Here is a 12573-nt window from a genome sequence, read left to right as displayed (position 1 = left end):
AAATTCTTCATGAATGAACTTAACATTTTTTTTTTTTTCCAGCTATTCCCACTAAGTGCTCGGCACTGGGCTAGGACATGCTGCTCACTATTGCGAGTGATTGTAGCAACTCAGTTTTGAATATTTACATATGTTGAGGTGAAGAATCTTCCTTGACTACATCTGAGGAGTTATGGAATCATCAGAAGGAAGTCTTTCTAACAACACACTACAGTAAGATGCGTTTCTGATCCAAGCTGCCGTGGATCCATGTCAGGAGAAGCCTTCAGTTGTGTTTTAATAAATGGAAACCCAGAAGGGCTAAGAAATCTGCAGCAACCTGGAAAAATCAACTCCTTTCCCCCTGGAAACTGCTAGTTTCTTAAACACCCACATTTGCATTTAGTTTTGGGAATTTATATTGTTTCGGTAAAAGTGAGCATATTTGGTTTCGGCTTTGTTCTGTGTTATATCCTTACCATCTAACTCAAAGAGGGACCTTCCGCTTATTAACACTAGGCAGTCTTCATTTATTAGGCATGTGAGGTAGGCATTCCTCTCCCCACGGGACTAGGCTTAAAGAGGTTAAATAAAATAAAAATTGAGGCTGGGCGCGGTGGCTCAAGCCTGTAATCCCAGCACTTTGGGAGGCCGAGACGGGTGGATCACGAGGTCAGGAGATCGAGACCATCCTGGCTAACACGGTGAAACCCCGTCTCTACTAAAAAATACAAAAAACTAGCCGGGCGTGGTGGCGGGCGCCTGTAGTCCCAGCTACACGGGAGGCTGAGGCAGGAGAATGGCGTGAACCCGGGAGGCCGAGCTTGCAGTGAGCTGAGATCTGGCCACTACACTCCAGCCCGGGCGACAGAGACTCCGTCTCAAAATAAATAAATAAATAAAATAAAATAAAAATTGAAAAGGCATCCTTTTGTAGTGTATAGATCTGAGTGGTTTAGGCTTTGCAAAAATACTTCCTTATTTGAAAATAATCTAGAGAGTCCTAATATTAGCTGTTTACCTCTTCAAGTCCTCTGCGGTCATGGATTTCCACAGTAAACTGACAGAATGAGAGCAGCAGGGAGAGTTTCTGATGAGACCACAGAAACGGAAAATAATAAAAGCATATACGAGGAAGAAATTAAATTTGGTATTACAGTGTTATCTGTAATATACAACATTGAGACAAAAGATCAATTTTCATTGTTGTCCAAGAGGTATTGATAAAAAAATTATTCAAACTATTATCTACAAATACCACAGCATATGAGTGAAGAAGAAGGGGAAAATGCCCAGGAGTAAATAAATTTGGCACTGAATAAATAACTCAAAAACTTTATTTATTTATTTACATTTTTTAAAGACAGGTCTTGCTCTGTCATCCAGGCTGGAGTGCAGTGGCACAGTCGTGGCTCCCTGCAACCTCGACCTCCTAGCCTCAACCAGTCCTCCCACCTCAGCCTCTTGAGTAGCTGGGACTATTGGCACATGCCACCATGCCTGGGTAATTTTTGTACTTTTTGTAGAGACTGGGTTTTGCCATGTTTCCCAGGATGGACTAATTCTAAAATCTGATGACTTATGTTCCTGAAGTAGTATATCTGGCTCTAGTTAATAGGGCATATTAACTGTAGTTAATACTGTATAGGTGACCAGGCGCGGTGGCTCACGCCTGTAATCCCAGCACTTTGGGAGGCCGAGGCGGGCAGATTATGAGATCAGGAGATCGAGACAATCCTGGCCAACAGGGTGAAACCCTGTCTCTACTAAAAATACAAAAATTAGCTGAGTGTGGAGGCGCGCGCCTGTAATCCCAGCTACTCGGGAGGCTGAGGCAGGAGAATCACTTGAACCCAGGAGGCAGAAGTTGCAGTGAGCTGAGATCATGCCACGGCACTCCAGCCTGGCCACAGTGGGAGACTCTGGCTCAAAACAACAACAAAATAGTCTATATAGGCAAAAGCACAGAACCTATCTAAATAACATCAGTTAACCAATTATGATTATGTTGTTAGAGAGGGAAGGAAAGAGTTGCTCTTACTGACAAATGGCTGAAGATCCCTGAGGGACTGCATCAATGGCAGCAATGCATCAATGCACAAATGGTATCTATGCATCAAGGCATCAATAGTATCCATGCACCAATGGCATCAATGCATCAGTGCAGCTGTGGCATCAGTGCATCTATGCATCAAAGGTGCAACCACCCCATCAGTAAAACAGCCACAGCATGAGAGGAAGTTTTAAGTTAATTTATGTAAAGTAAATTTTATTCACATAGAAGTCTACAAAGCATTTTAAATCTTTGGATAATATGGCTATAGGAAACCTATTGCAGGACCTCAAAGAATGTACCTTGTTTCTTACTTCTAGGCTTTGGAACGTACAGTTTCCCTGCCATAAATCTTCACCATCTCTGCCATTCTCCTTCTGTTGTGTCAACCCTTGCTCCTCATTTTACAGGTAATTGCCCCTTCAATTTTACAAGATTGTTAATTTTACAATATTAATTGTCCCTTCCTTCTGGAAGCTTCCATGACCTCTCAAGAATGGGTTAAGGGCTTCCTTAAGCACTACCAGAACAGCTCAGACTTCCCCATCATGACACTCACTGCTCTGCATTGTATTCTAACTGTCTGCTTGCTTGTCTCTGCCTTACTGGACTATAAATTCCCAGGGCTAGACTCCATTTCTCTTTTGTGTATTATTTTTTCTCCAGGTACAAACTAGGCTTCAAGAAATATTTGTTGAATAAAAAAAGTGCGAATACACTTATTTAAGTTATAGTTACTCTAAATACTCTGATACAATTTTGGTGAAAAAAGAAACCATGGCTTAAGTTATAGATATAATAGTTTTTTAAAAGTTTATATCAATATATTTTTAATGAGGATGTTATGCACTCTAATCTCCTGCAATGAATTATTTGCTAATGTATTAGCAGGTACATTGTAAAAAATCAAACTAATATCAATACTGTTTGTAAAATTTATAGGTATGATTTACTAATGTATTGATAGTCTATTGTAGTCAGTGGTTTCTAGAGTATACTCTTTTGCTGTGCTGGCTATTTACAGTGTATTATGTTTTTGTAATAAAATATCAAAATATTATCTTCCAGAATTGATGATGAAAATTGAGATATATTTTGGTATTTGTGGTATTAATAGTATAATACCCAATAGTATAGAAAAATCCTATAATCTTATAGAGAATCAGTCTGGATCTTGTTGGGTTATTGAACTTTTAATGAAATTTGCCAAATGGTGAGCATCTGTTAGGTGGCAGAGCCCTCGTTGTTGGGTGAGTTAAGCTGGTCAGGCAAGGTCACTGTACTGTTCGATACAGTTTTCCTGTTCTAATATGGTTCCTTAGAGAGGTTACTGAGTAACTGTGCTGATGAATAAAAGAGACAAGAGAAAGGATAATATTTTGAGAGAGTAAAGTACAATATGTAACATAACATATAAAGCAAGTGAAATATGTACATTTTTTATAGTTATCAGAATGTGATTTTTAGCTAGCCAAGAATCGAATTGTCATTTTTTTCTTTTAAAGTGGTATTTTGGGACCACTTAATAATTTTATTTTATTTTATTATTTTTTTTGGAGACAGAGTCTTGCTCTGTTGTCCAGGCTGGAGTACAGTGGCACAATCTCGGCTCAGTGCAGCCTCCACCTCCTGGGTTCAAGCGATTCTCCTGCCTCAGCCTCTGGAGTAGCTGGGACTACAGGTGCGTGCCACCACGCCTGGCTATTTTTTTGTATTTTTTTTTTTAATATGGGGTTTCACTATGTTGGCCAGGATTGTTTCAATTTCCTGACCTCGTGATCTGCCTACCTCAGCCTCCCAAAGTGTGGGGATTACAGGCATGAGCCACCACACCCGGCCTTGAGACCACTTTAAAAGTGGTCTTTACTTTACTTCCTTTAAATTAGTTTATTGTATTTTCGGTAGAATTTTCCTCTCCTTCCCCATTCAGAGCCTGAATCATGATCATGTTTTGTCTTCCAGTGAGACGGTTACAGGATCAAGGTCAAATGAATGTCAGAAAGAAATAAGACTTCAATAAATGGAATTTGTAGAATCTCATAGCAAGGGGTGATCAGATAGGGTTTAAAAAATATGAGTATATGATGCTGAGGCAGAGAAGGGTGGGTGGGTGAGGAGAAGGGTGAACCAACATGAAAAAGCAAAATGTATACAAACTTCTCTTTTCTCCTCCTCCTCCTCCTCCTCCTTCCCCTTCCCCTTCTCCTTCCTTCCTTCCTTCCTTCCTCCCTCCCTCCCTCCCTCCCTCCCTCCCTCCCTCCCTCCCTCCCTCCCTCCCTCCCTCCTTCCTTCCTTCCTTCCTTCCTTCCTTCCTTCCTTCCTTCCTTCCTTCCTTCCTCCTCCTCTTCTTCTTCTTCATTAGATTTAATCCTCACATCTCTTTTATTGATCACTGTTTATTGCACCTCAGATAGAAAAAGGGAGGACTTTGATAAAACAGATCTATGCAAAGTGTTTTATCAAAAGTATGCCTTTGTCTAAGCCTGAGAGCAGAGTCTGAGACAAGAACTTGTGGGCAGGTAAGGGAAAGAGAGGGAGCTGATTCAAGGTTCCTCATCAGGATGTAGAATGCGTCTCAGCATTGTCCACCTGAGTGTCACAGGAGGGTGGTATTTATCTTGTGGCCCCCATCCTCTATTGCTCCAGTGTTGCCTCATGGATCGTAATTCGTCCAGGCTTCCAGATTGCACATATATGAACGCCATGGTGTCAGAGAAGCACTGGGGCAGAAAATGAGAGATAACTGGTACATCAGAGGGGAGGAGCTGTCAACAGCACCTGTGCCAAGGGCATGTTACCTGTGCCAAGGTAATGTAACCTGTACAACCGCACAAGGTCTGGGTTTGGTTTAATGCACTCATGTTGTTGGCTTGATATTCTTAATAATTTTTGGAACAAGTGGCTTTGCATTTTTATTTTTCACTGGTCCTTCCAAATTATTTGGCTGTCTGGCTGTCAGATGATATTGCATGAAGTTGGTTATTACACAGTAGTTGGAGTAAAATAGTTGTTCCACGAGAATGTGGTAAGGCACAGTGGGTGTTTGATATACTGATATAACGTTCATAACATCCCTATGAGTTAGGTGCTGTTACCCCCATTTTAAAGATGAAGAAATGGGTCTGGGCATAGTGGCTCACGCCTGTAATCCCAGCACTTTGGGAGGCTGAGGTGGGTGGATTACTTGAGGCCAGCAGTTTGAGACCAGGCTGAGCAACATGATGAAACACCGTCTCTACAAAAAATAGAAAAATTAGCCACGTGTGGTGGTGCACGCCTGTAATCCTAGCTACTCAAGAGGCTGAGGCAGGAGAATCACTTGAACCCGGGAGATGGAGGTTGCAGTGAGTGGAGACTGTGCTGCTACACTCCAGCTGGGTGACAGAGCAAGACTCCGTCTCAAGAAAAAAAAAAAAGATGAAGAAATAAGGCTGGGTACAGTGGCTCACACCTATAATCCCAGCATTTTGGGAGGGCGAGGTAGGTGGATCACTTGAGGACAGGAGTTCAAGACCAGCCTGGCCAACATGATGAAACCCGTCTCTACTAAAAATACAAAAATTAGCTGGATGTAGTGGGCATCTGTAGTCCCAGCTACTGTGGAAGCTGAGGCATGAGAATTGCTTGAGCCCAGGAGGTGGAGGTTGTGGTGAGTGGAGATCATGCCACTACACTCCAGCCTGGGCTACAGAGTGGAGGAAGAATATCTTGAGGCCAGGAGGTTGAGACCAGCCTGGGCAACATAGTGAAACTTCACTTGTACACAAATTTAAAAAAATTTGCTGGGCATGGTGGTGTACACCTATAGACCCAGCTACTCTGGAGGCTGAGGTGAGAGGATCATTTTAAGCCCAGGATTTCAAGGCTGCAGTGAGCTATGATGGTACCACTGCACTCCAGCCTGGGTGACAGAGCGAGACTCTGTGGCTAAAAAATCAAAAATGAAAAAAGATTAAGAAACAGATTCAGGTAAGGTAATTAATGTGATGGTTAATTTACAAGGCTGGTGGTAAATGATGAAGCTAGGATTCAAACTAGGGTCTGTGAATGGAAACTCGTGATTCTTTCTGTCACACATGCTTGAGAGTGAGGATGAGCCCTTTTTTTTTCTGCCTTGTATCTTCTGTACAGACTAAAGTTTAGAGGTATGTTCCCCATCAGCCGTAAGTGATGCTCTCGCCACATTCTAACACACTGGACGCTGTGTGGGCACCTGGGTAGACCTGGGTTTGGCAACATCACCAAATTTTCTTCTTCCTTCTTGGATAAGTGAGGAGAGAAGCCATAGAAGTTAGCCAGAGATGCCACAGGAAAGAAGGCATCTGGGCACATTTTAATTTATTTTTATTTTTTAGAGATAGTGTCTCACTGCATTGCCCAGACTGGTCTCAAACTCCTGCGCTCTAGCAATCCTCCCACCTTGGCATCCCAAAGTGCTGGAGTACAGGCAGGGTACATCTTAAAATTAAAGGGGCCAGGCATGGTGGCTCACGCCTGTAATCCTGGCATTTTGGGAGGCTGAGGCAGGCAGATCACTTCAGGTCAGGAGTTAGAGACCAGCCTGGCCAACATGGTGAAACCCGTGTCTACTAAAAAAAAAAAATACCAAAATTAGCCGGGCGTCGTGGTGTGAGCCTACAATCCCAGCTACTCAGGAGGCTGAGGCAGGAGAATCGCTTGAACCCAAGAGGTGGAGGTTGCACTGAACCTAGGTCGCGCCACTGCACTCCAGCCTGGGCAACAAGAGTGAAACTCTGTCTCAAAAACAAAAACAAAAACAAAAAACAATGTTATCTGGGTGAGACTACATATACCTCCTATCTAATGAATGGAGAGCAATTAAGTGCAGCAAGAGTAGAACGTGGTGGAGCCGATTTGTTGGCTGAGATTCGGGTGATCAGCTGATTCCAAACCCAGCGTGGTGAGAGCTGCATGTTCCCACCCAGCCTCTCTCCTAGGCACTGTGACCTGCACCCCGTCCCCTCCCTGCTGGAGCCACACAGTGGCTGGAGTGTCGCAATCATGTGAAAGTTGTTCCTGCCCAGCACACACCACTGAAAACCTGAAGCAGACTTTTTTCTTTTCATTTCTTTTTTAAAAAATTTCCCTCTGAAAAACTTTACAAGGCATCTGTGTGTGGCCCACTTCACTGGATATGAAAGTAATAAGAAGGTAATGCTTGATTGGACCGTAGGCCTGGCTTGCCTGGGACAGCCCTGGTTTATACGTGATATTATTATTAATAGTGTCGCCTTTTACTCTTTTTTTTTTTTTTTTTTTTTTTTGAGACGGAGTCTCATGCTGTTGCCCAGGCTGGAGTGCAGTGGCGCGATCTCGGCTCACTGCAAGCTCCGCCTCCCGGGTTCCCGCCATTCTCCTGCCTCAGCCTCCTGAGTAGCTGGGACTACAGGCGCCCGCCACCGCGCCCGGCTAATTTTTTGTATTTTTAGTAGAGACGGGGTTTCACTGTGGTCTCGATCTCCTGACCTTGTGATCCGCCCGCCTCGGCCTCCCAAAGTGCTGGGATTACAGGCTTGAGCCACCGCGCCCGGCCGCCTTTTACTCTTAAAGGGCGCAGGTTTGGGTCATAAATTAAATGGTTGCTCTAGTTATATTACATCTTCAGACAGGAAGTAACTTATCTAATTGAATATTTATTTGGCTTTCCTGTTTTCGAAAAGCTTTATGGTTGTCAGAGCAGGCTCCACACTACCTGTGGCACCATTACTACGCTAGCAAGTATGCTCTTCTCAGCCCCGCGGAGCAGGTGACTTAAGATGGGCCAACCACACTACCTGGCCTCAGTGACTGGTCTGAGGGAGTGGACATGTGGCCTAAGCCAGGATCCCATTATCATCATCTGGGATTGTCTAACTGAATCCAGGATAGAAGATAATCTTTCCTCTTGTGAGCTGAGATGTTATAAGGATCCAAGCCCAGTGTTGCCTGAGGTTAAATGCACTGGCAGGAAAAAGTGGCTTCAGTTATAGGACAATGTGGCTCATCTCCCAGAGTGTGCCTGTGACTTCCTTTCTCCTCCCATCTTCTCCTTTGTTCTCTTGCCTCTTTGCCCCCAATTCCTGTCTCCTTGACATACAGATCAGTTCAGCTTTCTCCAGCCCTACATCCAAACGTAGGCACTGCATGTCATTCGTGCATCTGAACACCCTTATGGGGCAATCCTAAACAATGGGCTGCCACGGGCATGGTGGCACATGCCTGTAACCCAGCTACTTGGGAGGCTGAGGCAGGAGAATCTCTTGAACCTGGGAGGTGGAGGTTGCAGTGAGCCACGATTGAGCCATTGCACTTCAGCCTGGGCAACAAGAGTGAAACTTTGACTCAAAAAATTAAAAAATAAAAAATAAAAACACTGGGCTGCCGACTTCAGGACGCAGTCCCCACCTCCCGCTTCAGGAGGAACAGGGCAAAATGGAGATCTGTCCCCACTCCTCAGCCCCACTCAGATCACAGAGATAGAGCATTTTTATTTCCAAAATCACTTGTTCTGTCTATTACAGTAGTAAATTGTGATACTATATATTCATGATGAGAAGATAGGCAAAGAACAATATACCATCAACTAAGAATGATAAAAGGAAATAGTGAGATTTTCATTTCAAATGCAAAGTTCAATAAAACAGCATTAAATCAGTCCATGATCTTACACACGAAAACTTAAGATTGTGGCTTTTTTGCATAAAAAGTAGAAAACATTAGTCTAGACTCTTTTGTTCTGAGTTTCAGAAAGTTAACTTGAACAAACCTGAACAAAAATGGGGAGTGAATTGGTTTATGGAACCAACAGTGAGATGAGTAGGGGACAGCTTTCTCGAGGACAACTGAACAAGATAATCAAAGTTTTCAAAGTGCTCTTTCCATCCATGAGTTTTGATCCTCTCTACCTGTTTGCTTCACTTTCTCCTCCTTCATGTGGGCTTTTTCCACTATCAGGGCACTTAGCCTTAGGCAACACTGGGCTTGGATCCTCTAGCATCATAGCTCACAAGAGGAAAGGGTATCCTGGATTCAGCTAGAAAATTCCAGGTGAAACCCCGTCTCTATTAGCTGGGCGTGGTGGCAGGCACCTGTAGTCCCAGATACTCGAGAGGCTGAGGCAGGAGATTGCTTGAACCCTGAAGGCAGATGTTGCAGTGGGCTGAGACTGTGCCACTGCCCTCCAGCCTGGGCAACAGAGTGAGACTGTGCCAAAAAAAAAAAAAAAAAAGCCAGGCGCGGTGACTCATGCCTGTAATCCCAACACTTTGGGAGGCCAAGGCGGGCAGCTCACCTGAAGTCAGGAGTTCGAGACCAGCTTGGCCAACATGGTGACACCCTGTCTCTACTAAAAATACAAAAAAATTAGCCAGACACAGTGTCGCCCACCTGTAGTCCCAGCTACTCAGGAGGTAGAGGCAGGAGAATTGCTTGAACCCAGGAGGTGGAGGTTGCAGTGAGCCTAGATTGCACCACTGCACTCCAGCCAGGGTGACAGAGTCTCCACAGGGTGACTCTGTATCGAAAAAAAAAAAAAAATTCCAGGTGAGAATATTTTTGCTTAGGCCACAGGCCCTCAGACCAGTCACGGAGACCAGGTAGTGTGCTTGGCCCAGCTGAAGTCACCTACTCCCACATGGGTGGGTAGGGCACACTTGTTAGCATAGTAGTAGTGCCTTAGGTGTGTGGAGCCTGCTCTGATGGCCAGGCAGGAACTAGCAAGGCCTGGCTCTGTGTGAACATGCAGTGTTTGATTTTTTTGTCCTTGTGATAGTTTACTGAGAATGATGGTTTCCAGCTTCATCTATGTCCCTATAAAGGACATGAACTCATCCTTTTTTATGGCTGCATAGTATCCCATGGTGTATATGTGCCACATTTTCTTAATCCAGTCTGTCACTGATGGACATTTGGGTTGATTCCAAGTCTTTGCTATTGTGAATAGTGCTGCAATAAACATACGTGTGCATGTGTCTTTATAGCAGCATGATTTATAATCCTTTGGGTATACACCCAGTAATGGCATGGCTGGGTCAAATGGTATTTCTAGTTCTAGATCCTTGAGGAATCGCCATACTGTTTTCCACAACGGTTGAACTAGTTTACAGTCCCACCAACAGTGTAAAAGTGTTCCTGTTTCTCCACATCCTCTCCAGCACCTGTTGGTGAAACCCAGTTTCTACTAAAAATACAAAAAAATTAGCTGGCCGTGGTGGCGTGTGCTGGTAACCCCAGCTACTTGGGAGGCTGAGGCAGGAGAATCGGTTGAATCCCAGAGGCAGAGGTTGCAATAAGCCAAGATCGCACCATTGTACTTCAGCCCGGACAACAAGAGCGAAACTCCGTCTCACAAAAGCAAAAACAAAAACAACCTTATGACCTTAATTTATTGAAACAGATACTCACAACTCTCCTTCATGGTAGCTTAAACTTGAGTGCCCTTGAGCTGCTTTTATTTCTTTTCTTAGCCTTGGAAGATTGTTTTCCTTACCTTCTTACTCTCTAGGAATCCATTTAAGTTGGTGTGATTATATTGAAGTTAACATTCGTCAGAGACTTGCAGGTTGTCTGGTCTGCTACGTTGTTAGATTTGGAGTCTCCATCTAGAGCTTTTGAGTCTGTCTTAGAGATAGTCTTTTCTTTTTCTTTCCCCACAAGTCACTTCACTGCCCTGTCAGGGGTTGTGGGAGGAGTCGGTTGTAGTAGTGAGCACCACTGCTTTGTTCTAGCTTTTAATGTACTAGAACTCTATAGGCAATGCATATTTGGAAATGATTCTATATGGCAAATATGCTTATAAATGAATGAAACTGTATGTTAGAAAGAATAGCAGCCAATATTGCTTAGTAAGTGTGATCCTAAAATGTGGCATGTAAACAATTTCAAAATTCACTAGAGGCTAGAACACGTTCTTTAAGTGAATCTCACATGAACACTTTTGTAAAATAACTAAGATTTTCCTAATTCATGGATTTTTGTAGGATATATATCTCTATATTTTTAATGCTGACATACATTAGTGGACCTGAAATTGTTCAACCACAAACGTGAAGGGTGAGAGGGGGAGCTGATAGAGGAGGAAATCCTGAACGATTTTTATTTGGAATAATGAGAAAGGTCTTTGAGGTAGCATTTAGCCAAGACATTGTTTCCTCCTTGCTGGGGGTAGAAGGTGTGGTGGTCCTTAAGATAAACTGCAATGAGAGCTGAGGAAGAAATAAACAGCCATGTTGTTACAGGCAGTTGAAAAAAGGCTATGACGGTGGAAAAGTTTATAAATCTGAACTGTGGGCAATTTTAGACAAGAGAAAATTCATCTGTTTTGAGAAAGGAAGTGACTAGTATGGCTACAATATAGTTATGTGTAGTTATAAAAGAGGATTAGTAAATAATATACATTGGACAATAAAAGAAAAAAGGATCTGTACGGAACCAGAATAGGCATGTTTCCCTCAGCTGCTCTGTTGCTAAGGGTCTCGTTGGTGCCTTCAAAGGGACAAGTTGGTGGCAACACCAGGATGCCTCTGTAGTTATATTTGTGCCATGGGGTCTGTGTCTGTTGCATGAATGACCTTCTCTCTATTCCTAGGTTCTTTGTTACACACTTCATTAGGTGTGTTCGGTCACTCTCAACATTGTTTTTAGTTGTATTCTTAAGGATTGAAGCCAGCCAACCAATTAACCAACCAACCAACAGTCAGATGAGTATGCCCAAGCCTCCTGATATTATTCAGGAGAGAAACCTGAACTGGGTCGATTCACCTAAGGTTGGCAGCGCAGGTACACAGCCTCCTTCAGGGTGGATTCTGCATTAGGTCTTTCTAGCTGGGTATGCCGTGGTATTTTTGCTTGGATCAGCAACGTAAGAGCATTTCTGTAACAAGGACAATACACTGGAATGGGATGCAAAGCCCCTTTAACTGCTGACAGGGCTCTGCTTCAGGCAGCACACAGTTCTGTCTAAAATCTCTGGAGAGCCACCCCTTGAACACCTGGTGGGAAGAGAGTGGCAGGTTTGTTGGAAGCAATCACACCCTTGGCACAGATAAGAAGATATGATCCTGGGTGTGATTATCCCGGCCTGAAATCTACTGAAACCGTCTCTCTCATTTTCTCTGCAGTAAGTTTTTATTTTCTATTTGGTCTCCTTTGTTATCCTCCTAGACAAACGTCAAACAAGGTATGGAAAAGGACCTTTTTTAAATAGGAAGGAAGGGCTAAAAAAAATAAAAATAGCAGCTGCATAGTCTGTTTTTCCTGGTAATTTACCAGCAATGAAAACCCCGGCCGGGCGCGGTGGCTCAAGCCTGTAATCCCAGCACTTTGGGAGGCCGAGACGGGCGGATCACGAGGTCAGGAGATCGAGACCATCCTGGCTAACACGGTGAAACCCCGTCTCTACTAAAAAGAAGTACAAAAAACTAGCCGGGCGAGGTGGCGGGCGCCTGTAGTCCCAGCTACTCGGGAGGCTGAGGCGGGAGAATGGCGTGAACCCGGGAGGCGGAGCTTGCAGTGAGCTGAGATCCGGCCACTGCACTCCAGCC

General features: G+C 43.9%; 1 protein-coding gene across 4 annotated transcripts in view; it reads left to right on the top strand.

The window, feature by feature from the left end:
- Window positions 1–12573, top strand: part of LOC105478808 (methyltransferase 4, N6-adenosine) — a 129542-nt gene that overhangs the window by 59488 nt on the left and 57481 nt on the right. For 3 of the 4 annotated variants that reach the window (XR_011617059.1, XR_011617058.1, XR_011617060.1), the window contains 2 exons: window positions 43–213; window positions 2353–2442. The gene's annotated coding sequence lies outside the window, so the exon portion shown is untranslated. Of the gene's footprint in view, window positions 1–42; window positions 214–2352; window positions 2443–4707; window positions 4841–12573 lie in introns of those variants that run through there. The other variant, XR_011617057.1, reaches the window with a different exon arrangement.

The sequence above is a fragment of the Macaca nemestrina genome, chromosome 19 (genome assembly GCF_043159975.1).
Source record: "Macaca nemestrina isolate mMacNem1 chromosome 19, mMacNem.hap1, whole genome shotgun sequence".
In the NCBI taxonomy this organism is placed as follows: Eukaryota; Metazoa; Chordata; class Mammalia; order Primates; family Cercopithecidae; genus Macaca; species Macaca nemestrina.
This window is presented reverse-complemented; position numbering and strand designations above follow the sequence as displayed.